Below are 14,491 nucleotides of genomic sequence, written 5' to 3'. Positions count from 1 at the left end.
ATCTTTAATTTTCAGAAGCTGGAAACAATCTTCTGAGCAAAAGAGGGAATCATATCCAAAGAAATAGTATCATAGCTTGGCTGCAAATAATCCTCAGAGAACAGATAGATGGATAGATTCTCTGAGGAGTGGGCAATCTCACACACTTTGTCACTCTTTTGTACAATCAAAGGGAGCTCCACATTTCTGATTAGAGATTCACTCAGGGATCCCTCAGAAATGCGGTGGCATACTTCCATTCTGATAGTTCTTTTGCAGCACAGAACTGTCAGAGGAAGGCAAACCATGCTCCCCATTCACAGCAGTCAGCTGTATTTTCTGCAGCTTTAAGGGCCTGACAGCTATTTCTGACAGAAGCTGTCAAACCTACACAAGGTGGTGCCACGTTAGGGTGCTGGGAGGGTAAGGTGGCAGATGAGTAGGAGGATAGTATGCCAGTTAAATAGAGTGCCAGGTAAGAAGGATGCCAGCTGGGGAGAATGTAGGGTGCCAGAATTTGATGCTAGATAAGTAAGGGGTACTGTGCCAGGTTAGCAGTGTGCCAGCTGGATGGGGTGACAGATACATAGGGTGCCAGCTGGGAAAGAGGTAAAATGCCAGGGGTAAGATGCCAGATGAGTAAGGTGCACTGTGCCATGTTAGTGGTGTGCTACCAGGATAGGGTGCCAGATAAGTAGGGTGCCAGCTGTTTAGGCTGCCAGCTGGGTATGCTGCCAAGTGGAAAGATGTAGAGTGTCAATTGAGTAGGGTGTCAAGATACGAGGAGGCGAGAGAAGTATTGCAGTGTTTAGGGTAAGTCAGGGTGGGTGGGACGAATCAGATGCGGAGGGGAAGAGGGAGGGTGGGTCCCAAAGGTCTTGGAGTTCAGGTCTGGTGGTGGCGAGGAGGTAAGGGAGGTACGGGGATGTATATGACATCAGGTCTAACAGGTGGCAGAGTAATCAGGTTAGGGTCCAGTGAGAGTGGGTGCAGAGTTGGGACTGTTGGAGGCTCAAGTCTGGTGGGGGTGCTGGTTGGGGCTAGCATGTTGGGTCAAGCAAGGGCAGGATGGGAGTGAAGCCAGGGTCTGGGAATGTAGGAGGTCTGAGGGCAATGTAGTTTGTGTCTATGAGGTAAGTATGGGATCAGTTTAATAGACTGTATATGTAATGGCTTGATTTTTCCTGAGTGGCTATTTTACTTAATTTCATTGGAATCATTCAAAACCTCCACCTTATGTGGAGATATTTGGAGGGTTCCGAGCATAACTGCAAAAATCAATTTCCTCGGCCAATCCTTCAGAGTCTACTACAATGAGGATTCCACAGTGATAGGACACAAAGGGTAGTGGTAGAAGGCTGTCCAAGTGTCTGCAGGCTGGAGTCCAGTGTAGTACCATGATAATTGGTAATGGGACCCTTATTGCTTGTTATATACATAAATGATAGAGACAATAATGTGGAGGGAGTGTAAAGCAAGTTTGCAGACAACACCAAGATTGGTAGGTTGGTTAATAGTGAAGAACATTGTTGTAGCTTATAGAGTCATAGAATCTTGGGTCATACAGCATGGAAACAGATTCTTTCGTCCAACTTGTCCGTACCAACCAGATTTCCCAAAACAAACTAATCCCATTCGCCTACATTTGGCCCATATCCCTCTAAACTTTTCCTGTTCACGTAACTGTTCAAAGTCTTCTAACTGTTGTAACTGTACCTGTCTCTACCACTTGCTCTGGTAGTTCATTCCCTAGACAAACCACTCTCTGCGTGAAAACATTGCCCCTCAGGTCTCTTTTAATTCTTTCCCCACTTGCCTTAAAATTATGCCCTCTAATTTTGAACTCCCCTACCTTAGGGAAAAAGCCTTCCCTGTTTACCTTATCTATGCCCCTCATGATTCTGTACATCTCTATAAAGTCACCCCACAACCTCCTACACTCCACGGAAGAAAGTCCCAGCCTATCCAGCATGGTATTTAACCCTAACAAGTGCAAGGTGATACACTTTGGAAGAAAAAACAAGATGAGGGAGTACTTAATGAATAGCAGGACACTGGGTAGCTCAGAGGAACAGGGGGATCTTGGGGTAATTATTCACAGATTATTGAAGTTGGCTCAGCACGTGAATAGGATAGTGAAGAAGGCATATGGGACACTTAGTCTGATCAGCCGTAGCATAGAGCAAGGAGATAATTTTGGAGTTGTACAGAGCGTTGGTTAGGCCACAGTTAGAGTACTGTGTGCAGTTCTGGTCACCTCACTGCAGGAAGGATGTGATAGCACTAGAAGGGGTACAGAGGAGGTTCACTGAGATGAGGGGGTCACCTTGGTTGAGGGGTCAATCACGAGAGGGCAAGCTTAAGGGTAAGGGACAGGAGATTCAGAGGGAATTTGAGAAAAAACATTTTCACTGAGTGGGTGGTGGGAATCTGCAATTCACTGCCTTGGAAGGTAGTGGAGGCCAGGGACCTTACAACCTCTAAAAGATATTTGGATGAACACTTGAAATATCATAATGTTTAGGGATATGGGACAAGTGCAGGAAATTGGGATCAGCACACTTTTAATGGTAGTTATTGTCAGTGCAGATATGGTGGGCCAAAGGGTCCTTTCTGTGCTGTATGTCTCTTTGACCTTATGACTATGACTCATGCACAACTTCCATCTACACTGAAGTAATGACTTCCTGACCAGTGAAAAGTCAGGGCCAATATTTCTCTCTGATAGTTCATAGTGTTAATTGGAAAGGGGTAAATGAACAATTACTCTCTTTTACCTCCTTGGTTAATTTCAAAACAGTGTCAATATTTTTGGTACATGTGTCTAACATCACATTTTGATTGAATGCAACCATCCTGTTCCTGTTTGCCATCTGATTTTCTGTCTCTCACATGCTTTTTGTTCAATCAGCTCATTCTGTCCACATCATCACTACCTTTACTCAGTTCCCTTTTTATATCTTAATGTAACAATCTTTGCAATCTTTTCCCTCTACCATGGACATAACCATTCTGTCGAGCCTAAGTATTTACCCTGGTTCTACAAAAAAACACATTGACATATTTGATATTTCCTATAATAAAGTAATGATAGGAATCACTGGTGACCGAGGAACTCTTCAACAAATATTTAAAGAGGTTTAAATATTTGTGTGATGGATTGATTTGTGATTCTTTGCATTCTGCTTGAGAAGAGGGAATTCAAGTTACATCCTGCTCTAAAGATCTGAGAAATTCAATTAGTGTGAAGAAACCAAGACAGCTAAATAGTGCTTTTTTTTTGCATTATGGCTGAACAAACTGAAAAATGTCATAAAAGCAAGATAGCTGAGGGCTAAGTTTGAAATTAACACAGACTGTAGCGTAAAGTAGAAAGGTGGTCTGTCTGACACTGATATTGTTGCATGTGTCATGATCGTGCAGTATTGATACATACCTATCATACCCTAACAGTGTCCTTCTCATCCGCTGCTATCTACTCCCACTCACCATAGCTGGAAGCACTTACCAATGCCCAGAAATCCCAGGATCCCTGGTGCCAGTGCCAATTTTAGAAGTCCATTGCTCATCTGGGCAAGCACTATCAGTTTAGGGTCCCCACTTATTGGCTCATGGCATTTACCCTGGACATGGTAGTTTAGGGAAAATGCGCACTTCACTTTGTAGACGGGGACCTGGAGGTTTTACTGGATGGAATATTATTCCGGTAAGATGGCAGTGGAGTACGCCTTTTGAGCCTGGGCTGGGGCTCGTCCACTTTTATTTTCATTTCTTTTCTTTTTGTTTTCTCGCTTGTCTCTCTTTTTTCTCTCTCTTCTATTTTGTTTTACTCAGCTGTTGGTAAAGACTCAGACATGGCGATGGCATTGGCAGGGGCGAGTGGGCCCGAGCAGCACGGACTCGTGACAGCAGTGTCAGAGACGGGTTTGGGTTCCCACCGACTCCTGCATCATCGATGTGGTCCTAGCGCCGACTCACGGCCTGCTGCTGGGGGAAGGCGAGTTTTGGTTTCCGGCGGCGGCAGCTTCCAGTGCAGATTCATGGGGGTGGTGGCAGAGGCGAGTTTGGGTCTGGTATGAGACTTGGGTGGCATCAGCAGCAGCTGCATCGGCGAGATGGACTAGAAGTGGACTCGTGGCAGCGGCAGAGTGGAGTTTGGGCCTGTTCGGTGCCCAACAACATTTGTGGCATCACCATTGGCGAGTTCCAGTGAGGACTCACAGTGTTGAGGGCATCAGTAGAGGTGATATGATGCTGAATGTTGGCAACTTTTGCTCCAGCAGTGGACTTGTGCCTGGCCAACCTGGCTACCAGGCCCACAGTTCATGATGGAGCACTTAACAAGAAGGACTGTAAAGTTGAATGCTTTCTTTATTTCTTCATTTTTCTGCCTTTATGCTCTCTGTTTTTGGTTTATTTTTCTGTGTTTCAAAATAGTGCCAGGGAGTGGTTATATTGCACAACACTTTTTTACTGTATTTTGTAAGACAGTGTCAGAAAAGATTTACCAGGATGTTGCCAGGTATGGAATGTTTGAGTTATAAAGAAAGATTGGATCGGCTGCGACTTTATTCACTGGAGCGTTGCAGGTTGAGAGGTGACCTTATCGAGGCTTATAAAATCATGAGGGGTATAGATAGGGTTAATGGTAGGTGTCTTTTCCCTTGCATGGGGGATTTCAAGACCGGGAGTATATTTTTAAGGCAAGAGGAAAGAGATTTAGAAAAGACATAAGGGCCAAATGTTTTACACAGAGGGTGTGGAATGAACTTCCTGGGGAGGTAGTGGATCTGGACACAGTTATAACATTTAAAAGACATTTGGATAAGTACATTAATAAGAAAGGTTTGGAGGGATATGGGCCAGGAGCAGGCAGGTGGGACTAGTTTAGTCTGGGGTTATGTTCAGCATGGACTTGTTGGACCAAAGGGTCTGTTTCTGTGCAGTATGACTCTGACAATAAACAAATTAAATCAAATAAGAGTGGAGTAGGGAGGGCTGTCGTCTTCATCAGGATCAATAGAGGAGGCCACAACAGCAAACCCTGCCAGTCTTCTCCAAGATTGCCACCCAGAGAGCAGTCTCAATCATTTGGAGGCATATTCGTCAGTCTCAGAGAAAGGTCAAAGATCTTCTCAGCTCTGCCAGCGTAAGCATCACCATTCTCTCTCTCTGCTACCTCACACTCACTGTTACTGCACTCAACTTTCACCTCGGCTCCTGCTGTATCACTTTGACTTGTAGCATCAAATGTCTCTCCTCAGTCACTCTCACATACACAAATCCCCGCATGGCCAGCCCTGCATGATTCCTGAGCTGCTTATTCACTCATTTGGGACACCTTACCACTTACCCCCCACCTGCCCCAGCACCAAAAAGCTGCACCAGCCACATTCACCTCACTCAATCCATCCCCTACTCTCATCCCAAGAGAAAACGGCCCGTACTAGGGCAGAAAGAGCCAGGATAGCTGGGGGGATATCCGAAGTTCATCTCCTCATCCACTATGAAGTGAGGTTGCTGACCCTGACTGCCCCAACTGGACTGGAGTGATATCAAATACTGCCCTTAACTTACTGAGTCTGGACTCTCTGACTAAAGGGTATCCCCCCAACTTCACTGAGGACTACTTTGAGACATGGCCATTTCCTTGCAGTACATGTAGTGTACTTTCTTCTTAAGCTGCTGACATGGTGCAAGTTTGAGATTTTCATAGCAATGAGTTATAGAGCAACATGTCTACTCTCTTGAATGTTGATGGCTGACCAGCATGACAAGCTGCCTCACTTTGTGCCTATACTAAATTCCAACCAATACAGCAGATCCGTGAGCCTTTAAGCACTGACTGAAGGGCAGGGTACATAAAGGAAAGGTAGGGATGCTGTGAACATCCAAGTAGCTGAGTGAGTGTGAAGACAACAAACAAAAAGGATGGAGATACAGCCTAGTCCAGTCCATGAGCTGAATACTTTGTGCACAAAGTGTCCTTGGAGCAGCATAGCAATTGGGACTACAATGTTTCAAGAATTTATCATGAGAAAAGCAAGTGTGCTTTTTTTGAACTTTTAAGACCTAATTGTATCCTAACTCTTTTCTAATCATCATCACTGTGTGTGTGTGTGTGTGTGTGTGTGTGTGTGTGTGTGTGTGTGTGTCTGTCTGCCTGTCCGAATTTTCAAGTGAGTGCAATTGTGAATACATTTTGTATTGAGTAATAAGTATTTATCTTTCTTTCTAAAACTTATGAGAAAACCTGCATTTGTCTATTCTTCACAGTCACGACACGGGATAAAGCATTTGCGGATGATGGAGCAGTCATTCATTTCAAATGCCAAAGAAATATAAAGGAAATAAGGAGGAATCAAATAAGCTCAGATTCACTATTTGCTAAAACTATCTCCAAGAAGGTGTCATTTTTTGTGCCAAACATGTTGCCCTCAACAGTTCCTAAATCTTCACATTAAGAAACCCTTCAAACTTGCTGTCTGGCACTACTGCTGGGCTAGAACGGATAGATTTCAAACTGATGTAGCAATCCAGCAATGAGCATTTTGAGTCACTGCAGACCATCAGTCACAGAATTGTGTTCAAGCATAATTTGTAGTGGCCTGATATGTCATCAACTCTAACATTGCCATCAAGAGAGGGGATCAAGTCTGGTTCAATGAAAAGTGCGGGAGGGCAGGCTAAGAGCAGCCACAGGGATACCTAAAAATAAGCTGTCAGTCTAATGAGGCTACAATATGGAATGTCTTTTATGCCAAACAACATAAGCAGCAAGTGATGGAAAGCAATGCAATTATGAAACCAATGGCTCCAATCTATATCCTATAGAGGTGCCATATTCAGTCATATACGGTGGGAGACAATTAAACAACTCACTGGAGTAGTAGGTTTCACAAATGTAACATTATAGTCCAACTGGTTTATCTGAAATCGCAAGATTTTGGAGCACAGCCCCTTCTTCAGGTGCAGTGAGAGGAGAGCACACAGTCACAGAGTTTATCGGTAGAGAGATCAAGGGCAGAGAGATCAAAGGATCATACAACTGGTGTAAGTGGAGTGAACAAACCTAGAATGGCTGGCTGACTACCTCCTGTTGAATCTTCAATCATTCACACATTCCTGCATTCTAGAAATTATAGAAGCATGATATGGAGAACTCTGTTAGAAAGTAGACACTGTCTCTCTGTCACGCACAGACACACACACACACAAACACACGCACATACACACACACACACACGCGCACACACACACACACACAAACACACACACACACAAACACACACGCGTGCACACACACACACACAAACACACACGCACACACACACATACACATGCGCGCACACACACACACACAAACACACACACACACGCGTGCGCGCACACACACACACACACAAACACACACGCACACACATACACACGCGCGCGCACACACACACAAACACACACGCACACACACGCGCGCGCGCGCACACACACACACACAAACACACACGCGCACACACACACACAAACACACACACACACACACACACACACACACACGCAAACCTATGGGGTGAATCATTTCATCCAAGATGTTTGTTTATTTGCAGATACATTCTATTTTGTTCAAGAAACAATTTGTAGTCACAGTCAGTCAGTGTGGCATTTTATAAATTCCTGCTTTCAGAATAAAACCAGCCTGATTCCAGGTTAAAAGTCTGAGACAAATTCTGAATAAAGCCTCACACCTACAATTCAGTGTCTGGCCTGAGATGTCACCTTTTGTATTTTCCTATCGCTCTGCCTGTTTGAAGTTTGGAAAGTTAGGCAGACACTGATGAAACCTTTATTTATCTCGGGGCAGTGACTTGAAACAGATTCTGGAATTTGCATCTTAATCAATCGAAACCAACAGAGTTCTCCATATCCTGCTTCTACAATTTCTAGAATGCAGGAATGTATGAATGATTAATGATTCAACAGGAGGCAGTCAGCCAGCCATTTTAGAGATAGTAGGAACTGCCGATGCTGGAGAATCTGAGATAACAAGGTGTAGAGCTGGATGAACACAGCAGGCCAAGCAGCATCAGAGGAGCAGGAAAGCTAACGTTTCAGGAAATTTAAGCCTGCCATTTTAGGTGTATTCACTCCACTCACACCAGTTGTATGATCCTTTGATCTCTCTGCCCTTCATCTCTTTGCCCATAAACTCTGTGTCTGTGTGCTCTCCTCTCACTGGACCTGACGAAGGGCTGGGCTCCAAAATCTTGTGATTGGACATCTATGTAGTGTTTCCCTCCCTCTCTCCTCTTCTAACCAAAAATGGGTGAGAGAGACGTGCTAATTTGTTGTTAGCAGAGTGAGAAGTAAGGCATTGGCACGATAGGCTTTGGTGAGCAGGGGCTCAGCAAAAATTACAGATAAGCTCAGGTAAAGTCCTATTAACTTTCCTCTTAATCTTAGAGCAGTTGAGATGGTAGTTAGGTCAGTGGCATGTTCCTCCTGCAGGATGTGGCAGCTCAGGGAGACTTCCATCATCCCTGATGACTACACCTTTGGGAAGAGCATCCAGCTACAGCTCCTAGAGACTGTGTTAGGGAGCTGGAGCTGGATGCACTCAGGATCATTTGAGACGCTGAGCTCATCATAGATAAGAGTTTTAGTGAGATGGTCACTCCTAAGGTGCAGGCAGACAGTAGCTGGGTGACCACCAGGAAAGGCAAAGGGAGTAGGCAGAGAGTGGCCATTCCCCTCGAAAATAAATATACCATTTTGGATACTGTTGGAGGTGGAATGACTATTCAGGGGAAAGCTCCAGTAGCTAGGTTGGTGGTAATACAGCCGGCTCTGGGGCACAGCGGGAAAGGGTAAAGGTAAACAGGACCTTATCGGAGATTCGATAGTTAGGGGGACAGACAGGAGATTCTATGGCCACAGATAGGAATTCAGGATGGTGTGTTGCTTCCCAGGTGCCAGGCTCCGGGATGTCTCAGAGCGGCTGCAGAATGTTCTCAAGGGAGAGGGTGAGCAGCCAGAAGTCATTGTGCATGTTGGCACAAATGACATGGAAAATGACATGACCAGAAAAAAGATGGAGGCTTGGCTCAGGAGATGGCAGCTGGGATCAAGGGAATCCCTGGAGGTATATAGGGGATACAGGAGTTTACTGAAAAAGGAAATCAGGAGGGCAAAAAGGGAGCATGAGATAGCTTTGGCTGAGAAGATTAGGGTGAGTCCAAAGAGATTCTTTAAGTATGTTAGAGGAAAATGAAAAACTAGAGAGAGAATAGGACCCCTCAAGGACCAAAGTGGGCCTGTATGTATTGAACCGCAAGAGGTGGACGAGGTCCTCAATTAAATCTTCTCCTCTGTGTTTTCCGTGGACACTTGGGAACTTGGGGAAGTTAGTGGCGATATCTTGGGGACAGTTCATACCACAGGACAGGAGGTGTTGGAAGTTATAAAATGTTTGAAGGTGAACAGATATATCCAAGAAACCTGCAAGAGGCTAGGGAAGAAATTGTGGGGGCCCTGGCTGATGTATTTGCTTCATCATTAGCCACAGGTGAAGTCCCGGAAGACTGGAGGGTAGCAAATGTTATGCCCTTATTCAAGAAGGGCTGCAAAGAAAAACTTGGGAATTATAGACCAGTAAGCTTAACATCTGTGGTAGGTAAGTTACTTGAGGAGATTCTGAGGGATAAGATTTACTTGCATTTGGGAAGACATGGTTTGATTAGGAGTAGTCAGCATGTCTTTGTGAGTGGGAGATCATGCCTCACAAATTTGTTAGAGTCCTTTGATGAAGGGCAGGAAGGTTGATGAGGGCAGGGCAGTAGATGTACTCTATATGGATTTCACTAAGGCCTTTGATAAGGTTCCACATGGTAGGCTGCTCTAGAAGGTTAGATCACATGAATCCAGTGAGAGCTGACAAATTTGATGCACAATGACTTGATGATAGGAAACAGAGGGTAATAGTGGAAGGATGCTTGTCAGACTGGAGGCCTGTGACCAGTGGTGTGCCTCAGGGGTCGGTGCTGGGTCCATTGCTGTTTGTTATTTATATCAATGCTTTGGATGATAATGTACAAGGCATGATTAGTAAGTTTGCAGATGACACTAAAATAGGCGGTATCGTGGACAGTGAGGAAGGTTATCAGAAATTGCAGCAGGATCTTGATCAGCTGGGGAAGTGGGCCGAGAAATGGCAAATAGAGTTTAATATAGATAAGTGTGAGGTGTTGCATTTTAGAAAGTCAAATCCAGGTAGGAATTTCATGGTGAATGGTAGGGCCTTAAGGAGTGTAGTGGAAGAGTTCAGGTGCATGGCTCTCTGAAAGTGGAGTCACGGGTAGACAGGGCAGTAAAGGAGGCTTTTGGCACACTAGCCTTGATCAGTCAGGGCATTGAGTACATAAGTTGGGATGTTATGATACAGTTGTACAGGATGCTGGTGAGTATTTGGAGTATTGTGTTCAGTTTTGGTCCCCTTGCTATAGGAAGAATGTTATTAAACCGGAAATAGTGGAGAAGAAATTTACAAGGATATTGCCAGGACTCAAGGCATTGAGTTATAGAGAGAGGATGGACAAGCTGGGACTTTTTTCTTTAGAGCGTAGGTGACTGAGGGGGTGATCTTATCGAAGTGTATAAGATCATGAGAGGCATGGATAGGGTGAATGCACTCAGACTTTTTCCCAAGGTCAGGGAATCGAGACTAGAGGACATCAGTTTAAGGTAAGGGGGAAAGAATACATGGGAACCTGAGGGGCAACTTTTTTACGCAGAGGGTGGTACGCATATGGAATGAGCCGCCAGCGGAAGTGTTTGAGGTGGGTACATTAACAACATTTAAAAGGCATTTGGACAAATGCATGGATAGGAAAGGTTTAGAAGGATTTGGGCCAAGTGCAGGGAAATGGGTTTCGCATAGATGGACATTTAGGTAGGCATGGACCAGTCTATCTCTGTGCTATAGGACTCTGTATGACTCTTTCTCTCTCTACACCTATAACCTGGTGTTGTGTGATTTTTGACTTTGTCCACCCCAGTCCAACACCGGCAGCTTCACATCATGATTCACAAATATCCCCATCGTCAACCTTGCGAGGTCCACCAAATCAGTGCAAGAGATATGGCTGAAGCATTTGCAATAATCTTCAGTGAGAAGTATTGTGGATAATCCCTATCAGCTTCTTCTAGAGTCCCCAGCATCAAAGATGACATTTTTTATTCACTTCACATGATTTCAAGAAATGGCTGGAGGCATTGGATATTGCAAAGACTATGGGCCTTGACATTGTTCTGACAATAGTACTGAAACAATGCATTCCAGAAACTGCGCATTCTTGGCTGAGTAGTTCCCGTACAGCTACAACACTGGCACCTACCAAGCAATGTAGAAAATTGCCGAGGAATTTCCCGTACATAACGCAGGACAAAGCGAACCCAGCCAATTACCACTCCATTATTCTATTCTCAATCAGCAGTAAAGTGATTTATGGAGTCATCAACAATGTTATCAAGCAGCACTTACTCAGCAATAACCTGTTCAGAGACACTCAGTTTGGGTCCTGCCAGGGCCACTCAGCTCCTGACCTCATTACAGCCTTGGTTCAAACATGGACAAAAGAGCTGAATTCCAGAGGGAAAGACTTTGACACCAAGGCCGCATTTGATCAACAGTGGCATCAAGGATCTCTAGGAAAATAAGAGGTAGTGAGAATCGAGATGAAACTCCACTGCTTGGATTCACATCCAGCAAAAAAGAAGCTGTTTTGATTTGATTTGATTTGATTTGATTTGACTTGATTTGACTTGATTTGATTTGATTTGATTTATTATTGTCACATGTACCTCGGTACAGTGAAAAGTTTTGTTTTGCATATAGTACAGGCAGATCATGCCATACAAAGATCATAGGGTGATAGAACAGAGTAAGGAATACAGAGTTATGGCTGCAAAGAAAGTGCACAAAATGCAAGATCGGCATTGGATTTGAAATTTGAGAGGTAAATTCAGAAGTCTGATAACAATCAGGAAGAAGCTGTTCTTGAAACTGTTGATGCATGTGTTTAAGCTTTTGTGTCTTCTGCCTGATGGAAAAGGCTGGAAAAGATTATATTTGGGGTGGGAGGGGTCTTTGATGATGTTGGCTGCCTTTCCAAGGCAGCAAGAAATACAGATGGAGTCACTGGATGGAAGGTTGGCTTGTGTGGTGGACTGGGCTATGTTCACAACTCTCTAAGGTTTCTCAGGGTCCTAGGCAGACCAGTTGCCGTACCAAGCTGTGATGCATCCAGGTAGAAAGCTTTCCATGATACATCTATTAAAGTTGGTAAGAGTCCTCATAGACATGCCAAATTTCCTTCGCCTTGTGAGGAAGAAGAGGCATTGTTGTGCCTTCTTGTCCACAACATCAATGTGCATGGTCCGGGATAGATTGTTGGTGATCATCACTCCTGGAAACTTGATGGTCTTGACCATCTCTACCTCAGCTCCTTCAATGTAGATAGGGGCGTGACCTCCTCTTTGCTTCCTGAAGTTGATGACCAGCTCTTTAGTTTTGCTGAGGGAGAGATTGTTGCTGTAATTATTTATTGGAGGTTAGACATCTCAGCTCCTGTGGAATTTCTACAGGAGGTCCTCAGGATAGCATCCTAGGTCCATTATTTTGAGATGCTTCATCAATGATCTTCCCTCCAAAATAAGGTCAGAAGTGGGGACGTTCACTGTTGATTTTGAAATGTACAGGATGATTTGCAACTCCTCAGATACTGAAGTAGTCAATGCCCAAACGCAACAAGACTTGGACAATATCCAGGCTTGCACTGACAAATGGCAAGAATACATTCATGCCAAACAGGTGCCAGGCAATGGCAAATTTCAAAAATACGGAATCTAAACAACACCCCTGGGCATTGCCATCACCGAATGCCATACTATTGACATCCTGAGGGTGCCATTGACCAGAAACTAAACTGGACTAGCAATGTAAATACAATGGCTACAAGAACAAGTCAGAGGCTAGGAGTACTTCAGTGAGTAACCCACCTCTTGACTCCCCAAAGTTTGCCCACCATTTATAAGCACAAATTAGGAGTGTGATGGAATGCTCCCCATTTGCTTGGATGAGTGCCGTTCAAACATTACTCAGAAAGCTGAACACCATCCAGGACAAAACAGTCCCCTTGATTAGCATCACATCCCATTCATTCTCTCAGCTGTAGCATGCCATCTACAAGATGCACTGCAGCAATTCACTAAGGCTTTTATCACATCGATTAAGCTGGGATAAATTTGAGTATACTTCCAAGTTTTCTGAGGCAGCCAGGTGCCCTATTGGTATCTCTTGGGCAAGGGTACCCTCTAGGCACAGGCAAAATGGAGCTTCTCACCATTTCTTTTGCCAGGGTCAGTAGTAGTGGCTAAGGGAGAGGTATCTTCTGCTAGGAAATCTCCTCCGAAGTGATGACCAAGGAGCTGTGCTTACAGTTTATTATTAAATGTTGAAATGTTCTCAGAGGGCAACTTCAAGTGTCTTTAAAGTTCGCCACTTACTCCAGCAGCACCCATAGTTGACAGTTTGGTCTTGGCCCTCCAGATTTGGGTCATATGTGCTGTGCTTAAATGCATGGCACCTTCTTTTACCCTAGAGTACTGCAATATTTTATTTTTCAAGTATATATCCAATTTCCTTTTGTAAATTAGTATTCAATCTACTTCTGTCCTTTTGCTTTTGCATTCCAGACCTCTTGATAACAAAAGAAGTGCTTTTCAACTCCCTCCTGTTTCTATCTTAAATCTATTCACTATGTCACAGGCACATTAAACATGTCCACAAAGCAGTCTGTGAACTATACATTGCCCAGTTCCTTTAGTTCTCATTCAGATTTTTGTGTATTCCAATTTTAAAAGGCAGAAGCATTGTTTTTGCCCTACACAAAAAATGGGTTAATTCATTATGTAACTATTGCTAAAAGTTACTAAATAAAAGTATTCCATGTATTATCTAAAATACAAATAGAAAGGTTAAAAGTAGTTATAGACACAAGGTATTTATAGAAATGAAAATAAGATCATATTGTTACCATTGCAGACCTGTCACTTGCTGAAGATTCTTTTCTCTGAAGAATTGAAAAACATAAAGTCGGAATTAAGCGGCAGTCATGATGGCATCTGCTGTTGAATAGTTGGAGGTTTCTCCTGCAAAGTGATTGAACAGAACAAGTTACTGGAAGGAGTGAAGGCTGCTTAGTTTTGATTTTACAGCACTGCAGGTGGTAGCCTTGTTCAGTACAGCAGTCCTTCAGATGGGTCACCTTTCTATATCTCCCTTTGTCGAGGAACTCTCCCCTCTCTGATGTGTTCTGTAGAATTCTTATTGAAGTTATGTTATAATGGTTTCTCATTGCTATTATATTATCCAAGTGTTAATAGAATTCTAAATCGGATCTTTTGTGGTTGATGCTGACTGAAATAACACATCAGTCTGTCTATAAGGTATAGAGCTGGA

This window comes from Rhincodon typus, chromosome 3 (genome assembly GCF_021869965.1).
Source record: "Rhincodon typus isolate 14 chromosome 3, sRhiTyp1.1, whole genome shotgun sequence".
NCBI lineage: Eukaryota > Metazoa > Chordata > Chondrichthyes > Orectolobiformes > Rhincodontidae > Rhincodon > Rhincodon typus.
The sequence above is the reverse complement of the archived record's forward strand: the minus strand, read 5'-3'. Positions refer to the sequence as shown.